The sequence below is a fragment of the Scophthalmus maximus genome, chromosome 5, assembly GCF_022379125.1.
Source record: "Scophthalmus maximus strain ysfricsl-2021 chromosome 5, ASM2237912v1, whole genome shotgun sequence".
Classification (NCBI taxonomy): domain Eukaryota; kingdom Metazoa; phylum Chordata; class Actinopteri; order Pleuronectiformes; family Scophthalmidae; genus Scophthalmus; species Scophthalmus maximus.
Genome location: NC_061519.1, coordinates 18099955 through 18109495, shown reverse-complemented (window position 1 = coordinate 18109495; position 9541 = coordinate 18099955). Strand labels below are relative to the sequence as shown.

The following is a 9541-nucleotide window of genomic DNA, read 5'->3' as shown; positions in this document are numbered from 1 at the left end:
AAAGGAAATTGGTTTATACTTATGAGCCATTGATCCACCGAGAGCAGTACAGTTTGTCATTCAGTAGGTCGCTTGGACAGAGGATGGAGAGATAGGGGAGACTCCGGGGAGAGACAGATCCAGATAAGTTACTTCCGCCATCGCTATCAGCATAAAGTCTTGGAGGACATGCTGTTAGAGAGGATACAAATGGCTCGCTGCTAAAAAAGATTAACCAGCAATGCTATATTCATTGGTTTGGATGCTCAAAGGTCAGGGTCTTAACTGCTTGGCAGACACAGATGGGCGAAACAACATGGCTTTATTAAAAATGTTAGCAGCTTCTTTTTGTCTAGATTTAGGACGCCGGGAAAAAAACTGGGTTGCGTCCACCCCCCCCGCCCCCCCCGCCCCCCGAATGCATGGAGGAGACTCAGTAATCCAGAATCAGACGTTGTAAAGCTCTTCTACATTTAGAAAATGCCTCTGATGAAAATTTCATGAAAAGCTTTTGAAGCTCACTAGTTATGTAAATGAAGCCATTCAAACGTGAGACTCTTCTCTGAACACTTGCTGAACCACTGACTTTAATGAACAAAAGAATTGTTCGAATTATATACATATGTGGTATGTTCAAAAAGGACATTTGATGTGATTTGTGTTTTGATGTGAAACACTTGGATGTGTGCTGCCTACAAGCCCACATAGGGGATATTTTTGATGAAACCATGATTGTTTGCAACAGACTGCAGCTTCCAGATGAACAGCGGAGGAAGGTGATGCTGCAGGGGAGGTTTGAGACGACTCCATGACCTTTTGATACGTTTTCCACCGGATAGCCCCAGAAGCTATGGTAACTGATATAATGGACATGAATTCAAGCTCACCAGAGCTGCTGTTCCCAAGGAGGAAACAACTGCCTTTTCACAGCTGCCTCTTGAGCCTGCAGGACAAGGGGGAGGAACAATTTCAATTGGAGTTTCGCTTTAAAACAATATAAATATCACCATCGTTTAAAAGTATTAAGGAATTAAAATGGCATACAGCACATGTAACTGTATTTCCATGTTTTTAGGAGAGGCAGCTACTGTGGGAAATGATGCCCACCCCAGTCCTCATTTTGCCCCAAAGGGTAAAGTTATATCTGCAGATACAGCATATTAGATTTTTGTGCTTTGCACAAGATGAATTAACTTGATAAATGCCTTATTTGCGGCGACGCTGTGCAGCCATTTGAAGGAGGAGATTGCAGAACTTACGATGCCCATGCTCCACTATCAGCATTCACAATATGTCATCGCATGCGCGAGCCTCAGAAGAGCAATTCATGCTAATGGAGGTAATTACATAGAAATTATAACCTGTCTGAGTGAACGACTACAAATGAGCAGGCATGTGACTGAAATAGGTTCTTCTCATGCAATCAACACGTCTGTCTGTGTGCAACATACTTAACCACTGTATTCGCCGTGTCAGTGTTCTTAAAGAGTCGAGAGGAAGGGAAAAGACTGACATTTCCATAATCTTACATGAACGCTGACTTTGACCTTGTGTTACTTAATACCCAGCACAGCTCAACACTTGAAAGAACTCTTATCTCCAATTTGATGAAGTTCAGAGGGGGGGGAAGTGGATTTATCCCTTTTTTCCCCCCCATGGAAATCCTGAAGGTTAAAATCTACTCACTCGATATTTAATGTATGATAGTGGATTTGATGTCAGTGATAATAAAGCGATCCTTTTGGTAGTATTACTTGGCTCAGTCCGTGTTTAAGGTACCAGGCTTTGCTCCATTGGTACTGCATTGGCAGTGCTGAGATGGTTCCTAAAGATTTTTATTTTTAAATCTAAATTTCAGATCCTCATTCTAGCCTCGTGCAGTTCGACAGCTTTCAATGAAAACAATGAATAATGAAAATACCCCGTGCAAGCCACGTGTAGAGGCCACAGGCCACAGTTTCATAATGATACAAGAGTGTTTTACACAACCAAGTGTTTTGTGCCATAGTTTCATCATAAAGCACCGGGAGAAATCCCGCCCGCGTAGGTGTTCCGCTTCAACTTAATTAAAGTTTTTACCATCCTCGGCAGGCAGGAAGACCTCGGCTTGACACCAGCCCTGCTCTCAGCTCGTATAGTAGATATAGTAATATCCGCACCAACTTTTGTGGAAATCTGTCCATGCCTTTTTGACACACACACACACACACACACACACACACACACACACACACACACACACACACACACACACACACACACACACACACACACACACACACACACACACACACACACACACACACACACACACACACACACACACACACACACACAGGGGGAAAGCAATACCCTGCCCCTGGCTAAGCCAATGCGCAGCGTAATAATAGCAATGAAATCAATAATTTTCATTGAAAGTCAACCAAGTCAGTAGATCTTGCCAATAGTCAGGGAAATCTTAAAGGATGCCTTATCAAATTGATCAATTGTAACAGTTACTCTATGTTCCATTAAAAAGTGGCAGCAGGAAGTGAAAAATAACTACACTTTATTCTGTTTGTATCTGTCGGCAAAAAGAAGCTGTTTGCAAGTATTAAAAAACAACAACAATAACAGCGGGAGAAGATCAACCATCTCCAAGTTGAAAGGCAAATTACAAAAAGAGCTGTGAATCTCCACCTGACGGCACGGAAATTGCTCCATCCCAGTTATTCCTTTTAATCCTGTGAATACTTGATCGATTACTGTTTCAGGTCGTGAGAGGTTTTGGTATTTATAATTCAGCACAAAAGCCATACATCCATGCAGGATTTACCCATGCATGGAGCTCATTATAAGAAAGAGAGATGCTCCCAACACAATGTATATGTCATGGCTAATTGGAGCTGAAGATACTTAAACTGTCATTGGTTTCAACTGCGACCCCTAGCATTTTCAGAGAGAACAATCTCTGAACTGAATCCCAGACCTTTTTGGTGGGGTTATGCAGGGTTTTTTTTGAAAGAGCTTCATAATGAGTGGTTGGGTTTAAAAGCTGAGGGACCAGGGTATCACTGAACCCCCAACACTGACTGATATAACACAGTTAAATTATTCATTTGAAGTAATAGTCTTGCTGATGAAATATTCATCATTCTGTAATGAGGGATGTATTGATTTGAATAGCAGCACTTTGTTGAAAGCCCCCACTTTGGCCAGGAAAGGAAAAAAAAACAGAAATAATGAAAGGTATTCTGCAGATCATCTTTTTTTTCTATTTTACCAGCACTGAGCTCTTGTACTGATTACTAATTAGGTACTCATGTCTGGTAACCGTAGAGAAAAATCTCAGTACCCCCATACAGTAGATGAGATATCAGCAGTTACTGATAATGAAAACAGTGTTTCTCTTTATTGCATCATTTCATTGTGAAGTGGAATTTGCCTGAAGCGCTAAATTGTGCAGACTAATCAGTGACCACTTGTTGCTACGAGTCGGTGTTGTATTTAAAGATAAGGATTTTTTTTAACATCACTTCGGAATATTTCATCATTTCAGACACTTATAAAAAAAAAAAAAACTGTGACGAGGACCCTGCATTACAAAAACAACGATCCAAAACGGATCATTTTTATTTGGGACAAAAATACAGAACCAATTGAATGACCTAAAGCTTTAACCTATAGCTAAAGGTTTGGTCATATATAATCATCCATCCAACTGAAGAACTCAAGCATGCGTTTCCTACTTCTGTGGGCGATCACGTTCGCCAGGGGCCAATAGAAACACTGATGTGCCTTGTGTGGAGAGGTCATTATTGAACCTTGTATTATTAATCCACCAGACAACAAACTCCAGCGTTACTTTCATACATTATTTCAATTTATGGATGGGATCGTATCTTTGACAGGTGCAGCACGAGGCTGTTGCCAAATGCTTTATTTGGTGTCTGTGAGTTGTGATTTTTCATATCTCGCTGTCTTACTTTCATTGTTGATGTTTTGTTTTCTTCCTTTAAGTGTAAATATCTTGAGTTACGTGGCTTTCTGCTTGTTGCTGCAGGGACAGTCAAGATCGGAAAGTCATTCAGTACGAGGGTCTGCAGAGTCTGTAGCTTCTCCATACACAGGATGTGACCCATAGTCACCTGTGCAGATGGGCTAACTGTAGTAATCGGTTTCATCCAAAGTATCCGTCTCAACCGACGTACCTGAAGGCATCGCTCTGAAGAAAATGGTCAGGGAATAAAATAAGGAACAGAAAGGCAATCAGAAAGTACGTGGCTTGCAATCACAAACTCTTAATTAAACGTATTTGGTCATCTCAGCTTGTAGCAGGTGCAGCAGCATAAAAGTTGGACAGAGCACTGTTGAGTTATGAAAACTATAGCCCTTTTAAAGATCAATAGATTTGTATTTATAATGCTCGAGACACATCTGCTGTCATAGTAAAGCACCAGTGATGTTTTTCCATGATGGACATTTTACACATCTCTCAGTGAGACACAACTTGAAAAGCCTCCTGCTGTGTGGGAGCATCCAGTGTTGCTGTGAACTGAAATCCTGATAGTAGCTTTGATCTTGACGCGGTATTGCTGTCATTGTCGGCAAGTCCTGTCAAGAAATTTTGTGCGTGTGTGTGTGAAACACGAGATCGGACAGATTTTCAAACACTTCATGGCAGGGAACAAGTGCCTTAGGATAATTGTGTCTACGGCCGTGGAAAACATGGCGTAGCATAGAATGGCAGCCTGGTGTGCCAAACTCAGAGGATGTAATGCAAGGATGTAGGAGAGGCGCCGTTTGTCTTAGGTAAGCACCAACCTACATCTTTTTCATGGCGTAAACTGCTGATTAAACATGACATACTGTGGGGTTTGAACAGGGCCTTCGAGAATTATGGCGCAATCATAAACAAGTGAGAAAATGTGTCCCTGCTGGCTAGAATTAATTAAAATACAATGCCGCTGCATTTCTTTATTCAGTGGAATTAGAGTGCATAAATATCCAGTTGTTTGCATTTAGGAGCAGGTGGTTAAATACCATTATGGTGGACTGTAGAAGTCTGGCCTTAGTATCTTTATTAATATTCGTATCCCATTATCCATGGAGATTAAATTTAACCTCTTACAAAGCAAGAAATCTGCAGTAAATGAAATGGCACTGATGGCAAGGAACCCAAATTAAATTGTGCAAAACTTAAAAAAATGCTCACTAGTTTTGTAACTATAAAAAAAAAAATCAAAAAAATCCGGCAGACAGGATACTTACCAAGAGGCACTGTTTCTCTCTCAGTTCATAGTTGGATACGTTGGGCTGAATGAAATGAAAAGAAAAATACTTTTTTAAACGCTGGTGAATGTTCTAAATGTAGTCGACCTTCAACTCTGGTAGACAATTGTGACGAAGTGGATGAGATCTCTGTACTCAGCATTACTAAGGTAACAGTGCTTCACTCACTATGCCGGGTTTGTTTGTGTTAGCATTATGTTACAGTTCACATCAAAGCATATGTAAGTTAAAGCCGTCACAGCCATATGCTACTTTCAGTTATCTTCATTAAGTTGCAGGTTTGGAAAATGTTTAATTGTTTGTTTCTCTGTCCATACTTACAATTGTTTGTTCCTTTGTTCAGAGCCACCATGCAGGTCTTCTGTTCGAGAGAGGCCTCGCCCAGCATTTCCCGGTTTTTATGGTGTTGGTGATGTCATCGCTGACTATCATGGGTCAAACCAACTGGTGGGGGATTCTATTTGGTCGAAATGCTTGGTTTGATAGTTAATTGTTCGTTAGAAAAATCTGTAGAGATGTGTACCTTTCATATAGCTATTTAGAAATGTAATGAGCTGTGGAAGGGAGCTAAATGATAATTTATGTTTCCTGGTGTTACGGTCACTGTATGTTTCATCCCTCAGTAAATACTGGCACAGTGTGGAGAGTGGAGGTGTTAATTGAACACCCTATATATTCAGTAGCATTTTCGAATTCTTTTTTATTGCTTCTCGCGGAGGAAAAAGAACAAGGTGAGGTCGTGCTGCCGTGAATATGTGCCTTTTGTTTGAGTTTCCCTGATTTCATTTTCAGATTTATTTTCTTTGATTTTGAAAAGTTACACGTCTGTCGTGTTATGGAGAGCGCTGTAAATAAACATTCACCTTGAAGAGTCAACATGTCTGCTGAGTCTGCCTACCTACCACCTTCCTTTGACATTTGAGCCAAACTATCTTACAACAATGTCATCTTATGGCTAATTCTAACCCTGTTTCAATATGCATATGACTGTTTTGTGTGTGTATTGAACTGGACGTCAACACTTGAGAATGAGTTTATTATCTTCCTATATGTTTAACATCATCCTGCTTTGATTGTTGTAGCACCCCAAGGATAAATGACTGATACAATCATGCTTGAATACTAATTGAGCATTAATGAAATAGAGTAGGGTGATCATTTGTTTATTCCAGCTCCTGGTTGATTTGAAGCTGCACTTTAACTGCTGATTGTTAGCATGTACTGTATCCCACAGTCAAGGTTTACTATGACAAGTCTTCCTCCCATGGTCATTACAGCAAGCACAGGGAAATTACACTGTAACTCAGGTGATAAAAAACAGATTTTGAAAATGAAAGTTTAGATATAGCACTTCATTAAATGCTTCTAGTCAGCCAATGATCAGCAACGCATCACACCTCTAGTTTTAATCATGAGACAATGAAACCAAGAGTCGAACAGCCAAAAACAAAAATCTAACTTTAGAAAGATAAACTTTTTTATCATATTGTATATGATGGCAATATTTTTCTTTTCAGGAACACTCATGCCATGTTGCAAATACAGATATCAACACACTTGGACATGGCAGTATGCTCCCTGCTGGTGCCACATAGCAAAGCACAGGAAAACAACAACAGCATAATAAATAATATGCAGAGGGCACCGCAAACCATCCCCAAATGGGAATAAACTTAGAAAAAAAAAAAGAGACACCAGGGTGCAGACAAAGGCTGGGATGGAGGAGGCTTCTGCCAATAGCATCAGAGGGCTTGTTTGGAATTTAAAACAGATGCACCTTTTGACATTAACAGCTTCTCTGGGAACTTTGCTGATGGCCAATGGTGTAGTTGTTGTTTTTGTCTCAGTTGTAAGCCCTGCGCGGGAGCCCTGCCAGGGCTGGGAGTGTTTTCTGTTTTGCTCGCGATGCTCGCCGAAAGTCCGGCCGCTAATTTGTTTGACATTTCCGCCGGAGCGTGTGGGGTGACTCGGGAGCGGTTTAGGAGGTTGAAGAACAATCACTTGATTGGTCTGTGCGAAAAGTAGAGGAGGCTGAGTTGAAGAGCCAAATGATGAAGCGTGCTCCGGGCCGATTGATTGATATTCTTCAGTTAGAGGTTATGTGTTGCATGACAGGAAAGAGAAGCAGCAGAGCAAACACAACACGCAGAGAGACGGGGGAGTGCACCAGGGGAGGGTGGCGGTTGTCGTCTGTTGCTGGAGGTCAGGAGGGTTGCAGCAGAACACGAAGTTCAGCCTGTTTTCGATATCCGTACTCGGACTTAGCTTTAATGAAGAATCCGGTTGACATTTTGCTCGATGATTCTTAAGGTTGTTATCAACGGCTCACTGGGTAACGCATTTTGAAAGACAACCTCCACTTGCTAAGAGGGACAGTAATGTAACAGCTCAATATGGAATAGACAATTGCATAATGTCTGAATGAAAGCAGTGGAGTGTGATGTGAAAAAAAAAAAAAAGACGGATAAAACCCCTTTTTCTCCACGAGCATAACATTAAATATTTTCCGACAGATAATAACCAGAAACAGAATAGAATTTGGCCTTGTACCACATCAATGTAACTTTTTAACATTGATTCATTCATGACTGCTGGTGAAGGTACAATGTCTCCTGAAGGTACCCAGTTGACCTTCAATTCGGGAAGGTCGGGTAATTCAATTTTTGGAAATACCCTGTGCCAAAACAAGTCTCTGTAAGTTTTGAAAGAAAAATGAAGTACATTTTCCTTTTCTAAATCAACAGTTGATAAATGCACTGTTGCTCAGTTCAATACATGGTAGTTTTGTCGCTGGAGCCATCCTTGGTCTTTTACAACCACCTCATGGTTGCCGATGTTAATTATGCAAATTTCTATACTAATCTATTATTTTGTAACTAGTGGCGACAGTGGCTACTATTCATCAAAAGTTACATAGCCTCCATATGCACGAATACCAAATAGCCTACTTATACAAGAGAAATTGAAGAGAATAAAGCAGGCCTCTCCAGAATTGTTAAACATCACCTGAAGTTAATACAAAATAATCCACATTCATCCATGGCCATAATTCACAGATTAAATATTCATAGTCCTATTATCTAGTGTGTTTGTTTATGCAACATATGGATTTAAATATGGAATACTGAGGGGCATTTCATCAAAGTATAGCTGCTGTTTGCTTCACAGAGTTCATGGTGCCTCTTTTACTTATATGGACACTGAATAGAAACGTCCCATATGTGTATTAATATTTACTGCGCGAGTCATGTAATTATCACTGTTAATGCATATATGGGTACTGTCACTAATTACTGTCCAAGATGACGTGCTCTTTTATTCAAGTTTCTGTATGTCGCATCGGTTTTTGATGCTGATTAAACGCTAAGTGAAAGGATTTGCCTTATGCATTACAATACATTCGTTTTTATTTTTTTATAGCGCTTTGATAATTAAAGATCTTTGATCATATGTATTTTCATGAGCTAAGTGTGCATTACCCGCTGCTTATCCATAGTGTATTTTATGATTTCACTCATGTTCTTGCAATTGCCACTACTGGTCCATTGTATATACAGCGTAAAGTGGTTAAAAAGTGCATGGTATGATATAAATGCGATGAGATTTTTTGTTTGCAACTCTCTTGCAAATATTTAGGAACCTGAAAAAATGGTTATTTTAATATATCGTTTTATAATCCTTTACACATTCACATTGAAAGCTCATCTATCTAATGTAAGACTTGACATATATTAATTTATGCAAATTTTGAAATCTCTCTTGCCAAACTTTTTAATTGTCATTTTCAATACATTACACAAGTATATATAGATATAGGTATATATCTTAAATTTTTGGGAACTGATGGAATTATTTAAGATAACTACAGTATATTGTTTGCCCATTTTAAAAGAGTTTATTCTAAACTGTGATTTGAACCCTTTTTGTAGTTTCAATGATGATGATTCCCTTGGCTTTGTGGCTTTACTAAGTCAAAGAAACACTGATATGTGACAGCATTAATAATAATTTGTCAGCCACAAAATTTTAATTTTAATATGGCAAAATCAATATTGTATTTTAACTGTTTTATTTGCGATGTAAGTTGGTCACGAAGAAGGCTGGGCATGACAAAAATGCCATTCTAGGGGATGGTAGAGAGCTGTTTGGTATTTTAGATATTTTATAACCACTTTTTAAACATCGTTTGTGCGTGTTTTCTGTATTTTGTGCATTTATTATTAAACATTTCATTTGTGGCACAGAAAATGACCTATAACTCTGCGAGGTCCCTGAAAACATATAATTTCAG

At 39.5% G+C, this 9541-nt stretch overlaps 1 long non-coding RNA gene across 2 annotated transcripts; it reads right to left on the bottom strand.

Moving 5' to 3' along the window:
* Window positions 1-398: 398 nt before the first annotated feature.
* LOC118311673 lies at window positions 399-5663 on the bottom strand. Of its 2 annotated transcripts, XR_007030817.1 has the most exons (4): window positions 5572-5663; window positions 5230-5274; window positions 3945-4183; window positions 399-922 (listed from the first exon to the last, which is right to left on the bottom strand). It is a non-coding gene; the product is annotated as an uncharacterized LOC118311673 (long non-coding RNA). The 2 variants fall into 2 exon arrangements; XR_004794046.2 differs by lacking the exon at window positions 399-922 and having other exon boundaries at window positions 2364-4183.
* Window positions 5664-9541: the final 3878 nt, after the last annotated feature.